This window comes from Ovis canadensis, chromosome 4 (genome assembly GCF_042477335.2).
Source record: "Ovis canadensis isolate MfBH-ARS-UI-01 breed Bighorn chromosome 4, ARS-UI_OviCan_v2, whole genome shotgun sequence".
Taxonomy (NCBI): Eukaryota; Metazoa; Chordata; class Mammalia; order Artiodactyla; family Bovidae; genus Ovis; species Ovis canadensis.
The window spans coordinates 69327391-69343062 of record NC_091248.1 but is presented as its reverse complement, the minus strand read 5'-3'; positions in this window follow the sequence as shown (position 1 = coordinate 69343062).

The following is a 15672-nucleotide window of genomic DNA, read 5'->3' as shown; positions in this document are numbered from 1 at the left end:
ACACCACCCTTATGGCAGAAAGTGAAGAAGAGCTAAAGAGCCTCTTGATGAAAGTGAAAGAGGAGAGTGAAAAGTTGGCTTAAAACTCAACATTCAGAAAACAAAGATCATGGCATCCTGTCCCATCACTTCATGGCAAATAGATGAAGAAGCAATGGTAACAGTGAGAGACTTTATTTATATATTTGGCTCCAAAATCACTGCAGATGGTGACTGCAGCCATGAAATTAAAAGACACTTACTCCTTGGAAGAAAAGCTATGACCAACCTAGAGAGCATATTAAAAAGCAGAGACATTACTTTGCTGACAAATGTCCGTATAGCCAAAGCTATGGTTTTTCCAGTAGTCACATATGAATGTGAGAGTTGGACTATAAACAAAGCTGAGCACTGAAGAATTGATGCAAAGAGATCCAACCAGTCCATCCTAAAGGAAATGAGTCCTGAATATTCATTGGAAGGACTGAATGCTGAAGCTGAAACTCCAATACTTTGGCCACCTGATGCGAAGAACTGACTCATTTGAAAAGACCCTGATGCTGGGAAAGATTGAAGGCAGGAGGAGAAGGGGCCCACAGAGGATGAGATGGTTGGATGGCATCACTGTCTCAATGGACATGAGTTTGAGCAAGCTACAGGAGTTGGTGATGGACAGGGAAGCTTGGTGTGCTGCAGCCCATGGGGTCCCAAAGAGTTGGACACAACAGAGCGATTGAACTGACTCCCGTATTATAGGCTGTTACCAGCTGAGCTACCAGGGAAGCCCAATGATAGGCTAAAGCCTGCTGGTTTCACCTTCTAAATTTTTCTCATATCCATCTTCTCTGTTCTTATCACCAGTGTCTTGGGCCCTCAGTGTTTGCCCTCTGTGTTAGCTTGCCTGTTCCTCACATACATCATTCAGTGTTGTATTTCCACCTCCAGTGTCATATAGGTCCATCTCTTAGGATGCCCTTCTCCCTTTCGTTACCCAGTTCCAACATTTACTCCTTTTGACATTTCTGGGGACTTTCCCCAAAGTCTCAAATTGGCTTAGTGTTTTTCACTATGCACCCAAAGTACATTTTTTATCCCTCTGGCATAGAATGTATGGTTATTTTGGCAGTTTTTAGTAGTGTTTGCTTTAAGGACAGAAACTGGATTTTTCACCTTTGAATCTCAGGTGTCTAGATGAAGACTGGATTCTCAGTGAAAGGATGTGAACATGAAGTAGAGTGCCACATGTGCTTAGTCACACAATTGTATCCAAGGTCTTGCAACCCAGAAACTGTGGCCCCCCAGGCTCCTCTGTCCAGGAGGAATACTTTAGTGGTTGGCCATTCCCTTCTCCAGGGGATCTTCCTGACCCAGGGATAGAACCTAGGTCTCCCGCACTGCAGCAGATTCTTTACTGTCTGAGCTACTAGGGAAGCCTGTTGGACGAGTATTGGAAGCCAGAGACAGAGTCCTAGAACTACTGGTACTTTCTGTTTACCTCAAGGGCAGGGAAGTAGGCTCTCCTGGGAGTTCCTCCATTTAATTTTAATTCAATGGAGTTATATGGCGAGTTCACGCAGGCATGCTAAGTTGCTTCAGTCGAGTCTGACTCTTTGCAACCCTATGGACTATAGCCCACCAGGCTCCTCTGTCCATGGGATTCTGCAGGCAAGAATACTGGAGTGGGCTGCCATGCCCTCCTCCAGGGGATCTTCCTGATCCAGGGACTGAGCCCGCATCTCTCATGTCTCCTGCATTGGCAGGCAGGTTCTTTAGCACTAGTGCCACCTGGGATGCTCCTTACGTTAGGCACCTTGTATGTATTCCAAATATAAGCATAAGATGACTCAGGCCCTGTGGTTGGAAGCAAAACTTTGAAAGACGGTTCTGCCCTGTTTTTCATCTCTGTCCTGTCCTGTTTGCTCCAGCATTAACCTCCCACTCTGCCAGGGCAGCGACTCCTATCAGGACCCACCTACCCCTTTACTTTGGCCCCAAACATGTTCTTAGGTTCTAGTTATTACTTTACACTCTAGTTTTTACTTTATGATTTGAATAGTTGTGTTTAAAAATGAATCTCGAACACTATGCTAATTTTGAGAGTTTAGGGATGTTAGATTATCTGTTCTCTCTACTTCTTTTCCTAACTTGTGCTCTTCTGGGAAAGAATTAAATTAGTAATTTATGGTGGAAAATTAAGGTATGTGTGCCACTAATATTTTAGTGCCAAAGAAACATTTGATCCAATAGTAGCCCTCCAATCATTATTGTCGTCGAATTTGTACCCTTAGCATTGAAAGTAAAGAGGTGGGAAGAGCTGGGGCTGCTGATAACGCTCCAACTTTCCTGCCCTTCTAATCTCACAGATGGGACATGGTCAGTGTTAGGTTAAAAGAAGGAGGAGTGCACATCTGCTCTATTTATGTATTTCAGATAGATTTCTCTTGTCCCGAAAGTTATTTATGTCAGAGAAGTTCATGTAACAGTTATCTTTAACAACTGAATTATGCATACATCATTTACATACTGGTTTTAAAGTAAATTTAGTGGAAGTAACAAATTTTTCTCCATATAAAATCTTCCAAATTACATGTAGTTAACTGAAAGAGGTTTGAGTGATAAAGACTGATTTAACCACGGAGTGGTGTTTTAACGATTTTGTCAGCTCGAGTTGGTGGTTCCCAAGCTGGTTACAAATCTGAAGAACGTAGGGCACTCTTTCAAGCAGTTTACCCTAAGCCCTGACCCTGGTATGGTCACTGCATTTGGAGTGCAGCCTAGGCAACTACATTTGTTTTAATAAGCACTTGACTGATACTCAATCAGACAGTTTGGCGAGGTCCCCTAAAGTGGAAGATACAAGCTTCCTTAACGTGTTTGTGAAGTTAATGTCAATTCTGGTCAGTATGAGACAGCAGTGGGACGCTTTATATGCTAGCGTTAGGTAGTGGAGCATCAGCTCATCCGCAAGAGAACAAGCACTGTTGCTTAGGGAACAGCTTCATTTTAGCTTCCAGCCCCTGTTCTGTTTGTACCTTAAAGACTTAACCTCAGCTCTTTCGGGAATCCTCCTAGGGTGGTGGCCTACTTCTCGGGTCTTGCACAGGATGGAGAAAGGAACCAACCAGCTTGGTCATCACTACAGGTTTCTGCCTGGCCACATGACCCTGCACATTCCAGAGTCCTTTGCTGCTTCTTTTGAGGTATGATGCAGACCAGAAAACTTTTTGTGGCTGTAGATGGTCCCCTCTGCCTAGACCGACTATACAGTCATTTCTTTTCTGGGATCTTGTCGCCACACTCCATACCCTCCCTCAGCAATGCTTTCAAGAATAGGGCTTAAGTGCCCCTCTGTTCTCTAGTCCTACAGACTGCTTTCTTCTCCAGTTGTTAGGTCCTACTCCATTCCCAGCAATTCTAAGCAGGAAATTCCTTCACCATCCACTCACCTCCACCCCTCAGTGAAACAGCCACTGGCAATAAAGAAATGATCAGTTTAGTTCAGTCGCTCAGTCATGTCCAACTCTTTGAGACCCCATCAACCACAGCACGCCAGGCCTCCGTATCCGTCACCAATGCCGGAGTCTACCTAAACCCATGTCCATTGAGACGGTGATGCCATCCAACCATCTCATCCTCTGTTGGCCCCTTCTCCTCCAGCCCTCAATCTTTCCCAGCATCAGGGTTTCAAATGAGTCAGATCTTTGCATCAGGTGGCCAAAGTATTGGAGTTTCAGCTTCAACATCAGTCCTTCCAGTGAATACCCAGGGCTGATCTCCTTTAGGATGGAATGGTTGGATCTCCTTGCAGTCCAAGGGACTCTCAAGAGTCTTCTCCAACACCACAGTTCAAAAGCATCAATTCTGCGGTGCTCAGCTTGCTTTATACTCCAAGTCTCTCTTCCATGAGTACTGGAAAAACCATAGCTTTGGCTACACAGACCTTTGTTGGCAAAGTAATGTCTCTGCTTTTTAATATGCTATCTAGGTTGGTCATAACTTTCCTTCCAAATCCTCAAGGCTGCAATCACTGTCTGCAGTGATTTTGGAGCCCAAAAATATAAAGTCAGCCACTGTTTTCACTGTTTCCCCATCTGTTTGCCATGAAGTGATGGAACCAGATGCCATGATCTTAGTTTTCTGAATGTTGAGCTTTAAGCCAACTTTTTCACTCTCCTCTTTCACTTTCATCAAGAGGCTCTTTAGTTCTTCTTCACTTTCTGCCATAATGGTGGTGTCATCTGTATATCTGAGGTGATTGATATTTCTCCTGGCAATCTTGATTCCAGCTTGTGCTTCTTCCAGCCCAGCGTTTCTCATGATGTACTCTGCATATAAGTTAAATAGCAGGGTGACAATATACAGCCTTGACGTACTCCTTTTCCTATTTGGAACCAGTCTGTTGTTCCATGTCCAGTTCTAACTGTTGCCTCCTGACCTGCATACAGGTTTCTCAAGAGGCAGGTCAGGTGGTCTGGTATTCCCATCTCCTTCAGAATTTTCCACAGTTTATTGTGATCCACACAGTCAAAGGCTTTGGCATAGTCAGTAAAGAAAGCAGAAATAGATCACAGCAGGACATATCTTTTATATTGTTATTAGTTGCTCTCTCTGAAGAATCAAAATAGTTAGCAAATTACTTTAGATTCATTTAGACTGTAAATCCATTATATTTAGAGACTAGAGAAATTCTTTCTCACTTATGTTTGTCCAAGGCATGGGCTTATTCCATACAGAATCCTAAATCCAAACCCCCATAATAAACACAGTGCAGCCTAGAGCTTATGGGAACCTAAGCCAGGAACATCAATATTTACAGACACACCTTATACTCAAATACCTCTCCTATGAGGCAACAAGTTAGGTATTTGCTAAACAGCATGAAGGAAAAGAGAAATACAGGGGGAAAAAAACACCTATCTTAGAATATTATCAAAACAATAATTAAAGATCTGGAAATTCAGTATAAAATTAAAATTTCAATCATGTATTTTATGTTTCTAAATATTCTATAACTTCCTGCTAACACCCAATATTCACAGACATTTTGGAAAAGACATCATTACCATCTGGTGAAGTATATTTCACCAAATTTGAAATACTTTAGAATTTGAATATCCCACTCTGTAATGTGGGATCATCTGGTTGAAAAGATCAAAACTAGATCAAGTATGAGGAAGTAATGTGAAGGTATCATCAGGCGCAACAAAGACAAAACACTAGCTAAAAGCTTGAGCACAGGAAGAATGTAACCGGAAGTCAAGAATTAAGATGCTCCTTTTCTCTAGTAAATTACAGAGTCCTCCTCATCTCTGTTTTTCTCTCCATACGGCTCAGCTATTCTGATTTCTCTGTAGACTGGCTTATTCTGCTTCTTTGTGAATTCCATCACTTGAAAATGACTTTGACATTCCTTTGTAGTTGCATCATCCTTGGTTTATCAGAAATTTTCACATTAAACCCTACTTGCATTTGCTTGATTTAACTTCTCAGGGTCCTCATCCCAAAGGTCCAAAGAAAGAATTCAGTTCTTTCAATTTCCTCCAAGTGTCCGCTCAGGCCAATCAACTGTACCCGAGGGACAGCCACTTGGTTTGTGTACCCACTCCATTTAGACACTATGAGTAGAACAGCTTCTCTAAAGAATAAGATATTTGGGCAGGAGGTATGTTTATGTGACCACTGAAATAATGGGGATTCCCATTATTCCTGAATTCTGAAAAAAGCTCACATTTTTATACCTTCCGTTTATTATTGTTGTTGTTGCTGTTATGTAGTGGCTAAGTTGTGTCTGACTCTTTGTGACTCCAGGGACTATAATCCTCCAGGTTCCTCTGTCCATGTAATTTTCTGGGCAAAAATAGTAGAGGGGGTTGCCATTTCCTTCTCCAGGGGATCCTCCTGACCCAGGGATGTTACATCTCCTTCACTGGCAATCAGATTCTTTACCACTGGGCCACCGCTGTATACTATAGGCATATGTTATTTTTTGTCCACAGAATGTTATGATTATGTCATTTACTTATATTGATAATGATTAATTAGTAATAATCTGAGATGATACATTATCTCTAAGTTTATATCAATCCTAGCTCTATCCTGGACCTTAGAAACCAACCAATCAACCAAGAGTAAAGAATAAAACAATAAAAATAACATAAAAACCTGCCAATCCCAAATCTCTTCCAGTCAGAAAGGATTCTGTATCAGTCAAACCAATTGTCTCTTCTATGATGAGGGTGAAAGGCAATATGAGTTAATATCTCTGAATGCCAAATGTATTTTGTCTCAATTTTTATCTCTTTTTGGAGACAATCCAGCCACCTGTAAATTATTTTTCATTACAAATTTTCTGAAAGCAAAGGTAACTTAAACTGATTTTAAAAGCTCTTGACCACTAGGTGGCACCAAATAGCCATAATTCATAGATTGTATCCTAAACCTATACACAAGCCATTAAAAGATTATCCTTCTTTGCTTATGAAGACAATATTCTAAAAATTTAAAAGTGAATAACTTGGGCTCTTATAGAATAAGAACTACAACACATTTTTTTCTACAGTACTTCAAGATAATAAGTTGAAGTATATTCATGTAGTCTGTTAATAAATTCATTGTAACGTTCATTGTTGAATTTCAAAATTTCTTTTCTCCCATTGAATTATTTCAGTGTCATAAATATTTTTAAAATTCTTTAGAAACATGTAAGATGACCCTTTCTAGAATTTTTTTTTTATTTAAGATCTCTTTTACTGAGTATAGTAAAAGAGATCTGTCATTACACAATGTGCCTTTATTTTAATAGTGATGTTTTCAGTCCAAGGAGGCATTTGGATTATGATAAGGTGCTGTGACAAGAGATACTTCTTCCCACCTACACTTGTAAATTTCCTTCTCTCATGCAGGGCTCACCACACTACTTTAGGATTTTGTCACCTCGAGGTTTGACTGCTGTGTGTCCTCTGCCTTGGTTGACGGAGGAAGAGCCCTGGAATACTCAGCTAGTACAGAACGTGACAGCTTGTCTGTTTAGCAATGCCAGCCACACGGAGCACATTATACCGACGCTCTGCGCATAGCTCTGGGTTCCAACAGTCGTTTGAGGTGTTCATTTTAATTTATAAAGCTCTCCACGGCCTAGGACTCGTAAGTAAGTTATATGATGTTCTCATTTCCTATCCTGGCAGTTAAGGCATTTACTAGGTAGCTCCTAAGATGCCATGATGAACTCAAAGTTAGAGGTCCTGGACCCTGCATTCAGTTTCATTCTCTGACTTGAAAAGAACTCATTTTGCACAATATAGAATTTCCTGGAAAACGTGGGTCCTTAATTTAGGTTCTATAAATAGTGTTTGATTGTGGAAGAGACAGAGTCTAGCAAAATACAATTCTTTCAGTCTTCATGAGCAGTGGAAGTAATCTTTCAGCAGCAGGTATCTATAACAAAAATTACCTAAAAAATGAAATGAACAGTTTAGTAAAAGCCAGCTTAAATGTACTGCAGTTCATTATGGTTACATTTAGCAACCTGTTTTGAATGCTGAGTATGATTAAGATACTGTATTATAAACTACAAGACCCTGCGGCCAGTTATATAAAACTATACTGTTATAAAGTAGATAATTGTAACAAATATAGAAAAATAATATTGAATTGCTACTTTTACATTGGAATTATATTGTATCTCTCCAAATAAATTGTTGCTTTGGTAGACTATAGAAAGACATACATGTCTCAAGATAACAAACTTGCCTGGGTTTCAAGCAACTAAGAAATCTGGGAGCTAAATTCAGTGTGGAAAACAAAAATAAATTAGCTTGAGTATTCTTAACATGTAACACACATATATTGTGTGCGTGTCTAACTTTCTCAATCAGAGATTGCTGATTAGAAGAAAACAAGGTCTTAGCAGGTGTTCTGTTCCAAATCTGTGCCTTTTCTGGAGGCATGCATTTCAAATTCTTCCATGTCCTGAAAAAGAAAAGTGGGTACACTAAAGATTATGTTTCCCTTACCAGAATCTAGCATATATGGGACTTGTACCTACTTCTAAACATGAGTTAATTTAAAGACTACATTTGTCAATAAAAAATATATTTTACAAAAATGGCTGGGGAAACTGCAGTAGGCAAAATGTGAGGCATACACATTTCTTGATTTTAATGATAATAAAACTCTGTTCTCGCTAGTCAAAAGTGGGAATTGTAAGCAGATTTTTTAAACTATCAGTGAGATGACTTTTGCAAAGATTATCACTTTAAAATAGAAAAAAGTATATAAATAGAAAGAATGTTTATTTTAATAAATTTCAGTTATTAAAAGACTCAAGTTATCATGCAACAAGAGTGCCAGATCTACTCCAAAGGCCCTCCCATTTTTGGTCATGCCTGTCTTCTCTCCTTTCAGTATCTATCATTGCCTGTGGTTTTCTCTTTGCAGAATCAAAAATAGTTTTATATGTGGCTTTCTGATTATCTTTAGTCAGACTTATTTTTCAGTAGATGCTTCTCCAGGAGTGATGGAAATATTATATTGATAAATATTATACTGATATTCAGCACTTCTGCCTGATGTTTATTAGGCTATCCATTTAAGTTTCAGGCTTCTCTGGTGGCTCAGACAGTAAAGAATCTGCCTGCAATGCAGGAGACCCAGGTTAGATTCCTGAGTCAGGAAGATCCCCTAGAGAAGGGAATGGCTATCCACTCAAGTATTCTTGCCTAGAAAATCCCAAGGACAGAGGACCCTGGTGGGGTATTTAGTCCATGGGGTCGCAAAGAACTGAACACGACTGAGTGACTAATACTTTCTTTCATATTTAAGTTTCAGTTTGGGTATTATCTGTTTTCCACATAGAGCTGACACTGACAGAAAAACTGACTAATAATTAGTGTTGCTTTCAATGGCCAAACAATGACTTCTCTCTAGAGCTGTATTATTAGAGGTCGTATTATGACCTTACATGTTTATAAACATGCACTCAAGTAACTGGTCAAATTTGTTCTGTTGCAACATTAACAGTCTCAAGGTGTACTATATTTTGCTACTGTATTTTTCTTATAACATATAGATGTATCTAATAGCAAAACAGCAGCTGAAGGAGGAGGGGGAATTTTAGAAGTACATAATCTTGAATATGAACTTCCCCAAAGCCCCATTCCTGGGTACTGCTGTTGACCCACTTCAAAAACAGCATTGATTTCTGATTAAAAATATACCATTAAAATCTATTCAGATGAATGGGCAAAGAAGATGTAGTACATATATATACTTTTTTCAATGAAATATTATTCAACCAAAAACATGTTGCCATTTGAGACAACATGAATGGACTTTGAAGGTATTATGCTAAGTAAAATAGGTCAGAATGATAAAGATAAATGCCGTATGATTTTACTCATGTAATCCACAGAAGTAAAACAAATGAACAAAACATATAAAACAAAAACAAACTTATACATGCAAAGATCTGATTAGTGGTTACCAGAGAGAAAGGGGTTAGGTTGTGGGTGAAATGGATGTAGGGGTTCAACTGAGTGGTCATGGATGTCAGCTAGACTTGTGATGGTGATCACTTTGTAGTGTATACATTGTCAAATTATGATGCTCTACACCTGAAACATGCAAAATTAATTTTTTTGATGAATAAATGGTGAAGGCATTATAGCTAATAAGATGGCAGTAGCTGACCAGTATCTTTCAAAAATATATCCAGAGATGTTTAAGTAAATACTCTGGATTTAGTCTCATAACTTTAATCCCCAATGAATAATAATGGCCATTATTTTTAGAGAATTTACTCGATATATTAGGATCTATGCTAAGTATTTTGTGTCTACCATCAGTTATGATTGGTAAGTTACTATAAGCAGGAATATATTCTACACACAAATCTTGGGCAGAGTTACACAGCTGATTGCTTTAGATTTGAACCCAGACAATCAGATGGAAGAATCTGGTTTTAAATCATTTCAGTACAGAGCTCTGTATATAATACATAGCTTTCATAGCCTCTTAATTCTTTTAACTGAAAAGTAATGATTTATTTTTCATATTAGTATCTTTCATCACTATGATAATCCCACTTACTAACTTAATTTTGTTTTGTCCTTACTATTCCTTTTATTTATGTAACAATTCATGGATATATTCTTATTGGAAAAGATTTAAACAATAGTTAAAAAAGATTAAGGCTCCTGCTCAATCAACTCTCCATTCCAAGTTCTCATCTGAAAGACAACGTATGTTAAAATTCTGTTCTATTATTTCAGTATTCTTCTTTCTGTTCTTCTTTCAGTCCTTTTGCTAAGAACCAAGGCAATGGCAGCCCACTCCAGTACTCTTGCCTGGAAAATCCCATGGATGGAGGAGCCTGGTAGGCTGCAGTCCATGGGGTCACTAAGAGTCGAGCATGACTGAATGACTTTACTTTCGCTTTTCACTTTCATGCATTGGAGAAGGAAATGGCAACCCACTTCACTGTTCTTGCCTAGAGAATCCCAGTGAGGAAGAGCCTGGTGGGCTGCCGTCTATGGGGTCTCACAGAGTCGGACATGACTGAAGCGACTTAGCGGCAGCAGCAGCAACACAAATAGAAATATCTTATGAAAACACAATTACATTATGCTTATCCTTCCAGTACTCTTAAATACCTAACACACATGCATATATATACATAGAAATATTATTTTCATATAATCATAATTATTCTATACCCATTCTTCCATTATTATTTTTTAATAATTACATACCTTATACTTTTCTTATAAGTAAATATGGGTCTTCCACATTTTTTAGTTTTTGTCCAATATTTCATAGTTTATTTATTTTTTTTAACTTGGTTTTATTTTTTTTCAATTCTCTTTTTTTTAATTTTTATTTTTACTTTATTTTACTTTACAATACTGTATTGGTTTTGCCATACATTGACATGAATCCGCCACAGGTGTACATGAGTTCCCAATCCTGAACCCCCCTCCCACCTCCCACCCCATATCATCTCTCTGGATCATCCCTGTGCACCAGCCCCAAGCATCCTGTATCCTGTATCCAACATAGACTGGCGATTCATTTCTTACATGATAGTATACATGTAGTTTAGATTACCACATTTATTGAATCCCTCACATACTCACAAATATATAGGATATCTTCACTTTTCTTTTGCTATTATAGACAATTCTGAAAGTGAGATCCTTATACATGTTACTACTATACACATATGTGAGTCTTTCTCTAAAATGGATTCCTAGAAATGGGATGGACTGCTCAGTCTAAGAACATATATATATGTGTGTGTGTATATATGTATAAACATATACACATATATATACATATATACATAATTTTAAAATTTTTGATAGCTACCACTCAACTGGTCTTACAAAAAATTTTTACCCTGTATACTCTAAACAACACTGTAATGAAAACACATAGTTTTCTGCATGCTTACAACACTAAAATTTGTCAGTTTCAGCTTTGTGCTGTTTTTTTCTCTTTTGCTAACCTGGTGAGAAATTATTATTAATTGTTTTATTTTCCCTCTTTCTGAATACTGGGGAGAAAATTTCTGTTCATTGGTAAAATAGAAATTTTTTTTTCTCTAACTTCATATCTTACTAGAGATGACCCAGACATAACATATTCAGGTAATACAGTGACTTCTTTTACATTTCATATTTTGGCAATGTTTAAGTATTAAAAGGTTTAGGTAAAAATACAGATTTACAGCTTCTCTTTTAAAAAAATCATAAGATCTAGCAACACTAATCCTATACTCCTTAGTGACACAATGCATTGATGCCAAGCAGTGGCTGATGGAGTGTGCCTTCTCCCAACTGCCCTCAGGTGGCCTGTGTTTCTCAGCTACTTCTCAGAGACAATGACTTGACTACCCTGAACCAGCTATTCCTCAAGCATATAAAATTTTGACATAATTTGTTAAATTAAAAGTTAACATTCTCTTTGCTTTTGTTATTAACCTAATGAATCATCAAGCCTACTTCATTTGCAAAATATAAGTGGAAAGCAAGGTATTGTCAGATGTTTCCTTCCAAAAATATGTTTTTCTGTAGTTCAGATCCATCCTTTCAGGTTTTTTTTTTTAGATGATGCAAATTGTTTTAATGTGTAACTAAATAATATTTGAAAAACATTTCTATTTCTATGTGTAAAAAAAAGAATAGACTAATTCCAGATGCAACTGAATACATTTGAATTAGACATTTTCACTGAGTCAATATAATATTTTAAGCCTGACACTTATTTTAAAGTGAGATATCAAAAGATTATTTTATCTGATAGTTTAAATACTCATGGACTATTACATATTAAATTATCTTCCTAAATAATACCTTGAACAATTGCCTCATTAAACTGCAAAGTACCTCTCAACAATATGTTTTACTGAAGCCTTCACAACTTTGCTTACATTACGCATGTGAAGGCACAGGAATTGCCTTTTATCTACCAACCAAAGTTGGCACTTGGAAGGGGATTCCCTCAATTGCAGGCAAGTATACTGCTCTATTTGCAAATGGTTCCTCTGTCTATATATGGATAGTGGTCTCCGTGCCTGGGAGCAGCTACTTGTAACCTAACCAAAAGGAAGACCTGGTCAGTGGAATCAAGGACAGGACCATTTTGTTCCATTGCTCTCTTTTTCCTATGATACATACACTTTTACCATAATTTTTTTAAATTCTAAGCAATTATATTTCAATGCAAGACTTGTGAGTTGACAGTTCCATGTGTATAGGTATCATTATCGCTACCTAGAATAATTATTCCAACTGCTTTTGAATTTATTGTTTATTAAATATTAATTAGCATCTTTGATGTGCTAGAGACCGTACTAAGTGACAGTTATAAAAGGGTGAACAAAAACACTAGATTCCTGCCATCATGTGACTATCTGAATAGATAAGAGGGAGAAACAATAAACAAATGTATCCTTACTGAATTAACTATCCAGCTCATCAATAAAGAAATTATTTCCAATAATGACAAGGTGCTATGAAGCAGGGCAAAGGGTCTGAGAAAGATAAGATGATGTAGAGAATGGGGAACAAACATAAATAAACATCTCAAAAATTATTTAAAATAACCCATCTCTACAGAACCATCCCCAATTACATGTACCACCATTCCATAAACATATTAGGGAAGCAGAATAGTAAGGGATTGGGAGAACATACCATACAAAGAATAGCTGAAAGATATGGTGATATTTGGACTGAAAAATGAAATAATAAAAGGAGAAATATGACACTTAGGTTTAGACATGTTGAAAGTTATCATGAAATAAAAAGAACAGAATAACGTTATGTTTCACATAGGAAGAACTAGGCTAGGATTGAGCAGCTAAGTGCACACACACAGGCTAGGAATAACAGGAAAAAAGTAAAATTAGTCTATGATTTATTGGATCATCACCTTGTACCCAGCACTAGATGATGTTTTGCAAATAACTAACTAATATTGTTGTGATTTATTGAGATTTTTCTCTTTTTAAAATTAATTTATTTATTTTAATTGGAGGCTGATTACTTTCCAATATTGTAGTGGGTTTTGCCATACGTTGACATGAATCAGCCATGGGTGTGCATGTGTACCCTATCCTGAACCCCCTCCCACCTGCCCCCCCATCCCACCCCTCATGGTTGTCCCAGTACACTGGCTCTGAGAGCCCTGTTTCATGCATCGAGCTTGGACTGGTGACCTGTTTCACATATGGTGACATACATGTTTCAATGCTATTCTCTCCAATCATCCCACCCTCACCTTCTCCCACAGAGTCCAAAGAGATTTTTCTTTTATTGCTCTTATCAGGGCACTGAGACCAATGAAGCTTTTTAAAAAAATGTTCAGATTCATACAGATGGTTAATGGTGAAGCTGAAGTTTGGCCTTGGGTTTTCTCCATAGCAGCCTTCCCCAAAGGCTCAGTGGTAAAGAATCTGCCTGCAGTACAGAAGACACAGGAGATGAGGGCTCGATCCCTGAGTTGGGAAGATCTGCTGGAGATGGGAATGGCAACCCACTCCAGTATTCTTGTCTGGAGAATCCCATGGACAGAGGAGCCTGGTGGGCTGTAGTCCATGGGGTCGCAAAGAGTTGGACACAACTGAAGCAACTAAGCAGCAGCTACAGCTTGTTCATAGCAAATGTTCTTTCCTCCGCATCCTGATAGCTTTTGACTTTAGCTTAATAAAAAACATAACTTTTTAACATCTAAAACTTACTTCACTTGGTGAAGTAGTGGACTTCCTATAATAGGAGCTGTTACTGAAGAGGTCCCTTAAATGGGATTCTTATACTGTGTGGAGAGTAACTCTAAGGTCTCCTATAATCCTAAGAGACTGCAGTTTTCACTAACTGAATTAGGAAGTCATCGTCTACAGCACCCTACCCAATTATTAGCACAGTTTACTTCACAGGATTAGCAAATCATCACCTATTAAAGATCTGAACCCTGCAGGATTTGAAAGTCCACTCCATAAATGGGCAGCCCTGAAGTAGAATAAGAGTACTGTATTAGACACCAAAGGGAAGTGGGCTAGCCTCAAAGGAAAACTCCACCTAGTTCACAGCTTGACTAGGACCAGATTGCAAAACACCTTCCTGATTCTGGTATGGTTTTCATTTTCCAAAGTCGCAATTCCCTAGTGAAGTCAAATTTAGCATTTTAGGCTCAGCAAGGGTGAAAAAATCTTTTGTAATAACAGAGGGTTTTGTTTTGACTCACTTTGTTAATATCTCTCAAATATGACATAGACAGGACATTTCACATTGCTTTTATCAATCAGTCATGCCTAGTGTTTCCACAGTAGGTAAAATTCTCAAAAGCCACACATATTCAGTTGAGTTAATGGTTCTTTCCAGTTGACAACACTTAACATATGCCCTTAAACCTTAGTTTTGTGTCTGAGTTTTCAATTCAAACTAAAATTAACATTAAATGTTCAGTGGAATTTCATAGTTTGGTTTTGTGCTGTTGTGTTGGATGGCAAAGTACCTCTTTTTAATGGCTTTAAATGTATATGCTCTTAACAACATCCAGTGACTAGTTCTGACATGTCATTGGACTGGTTCAAAGCTGCTAAATCGCTTCGGTCGTGTCCGACTCTGTGTGACCCCATAGACGGCAGCCCACGAGGCTCCCCCATCCCTGGGATTCTTCAGGCAAGAACACTGGAGTGGGTTGCCATTTCCTTCTTCAATGCATGAAAGTGAAGAGTGAAAGTGAAGTCGCTCAGTCGTATCCAACTCTTAGCAACCCCATGGACCCTAAGTGACCCTACCAGGCTCCTCTGTCCATGGGATTTTCCAGGCAAGAGTACTGGAATGGGTTGCCATTGCCTAGTTTAATTTTATTTACTTACTTTCTCTTTGGCAAGGTTAAATACTCTAGTTGCTGTAGTTTCTCATTATTACACTTGTAAGTCCTATCATAGCTTCAAACACACTGTTCCCTTCCTTGGCCTCTTAATTACATCTTCTATGTAAGATGGGTGACACTGAGGTTGGGCCTCAGTTAACTAATGAGATTGGACTAAATCATGGCCCAGGGTAACTTGGTTTGCTAATTTCTTAAATTTAGTAGTGCTGGTTTAAAAACTCTAAGTGATGTAAAAGAGGGGAAATTAAGGTGATTTGCCTTTAGTTCCACTTCAGTTTGGAAACCTGGCATTAAAGA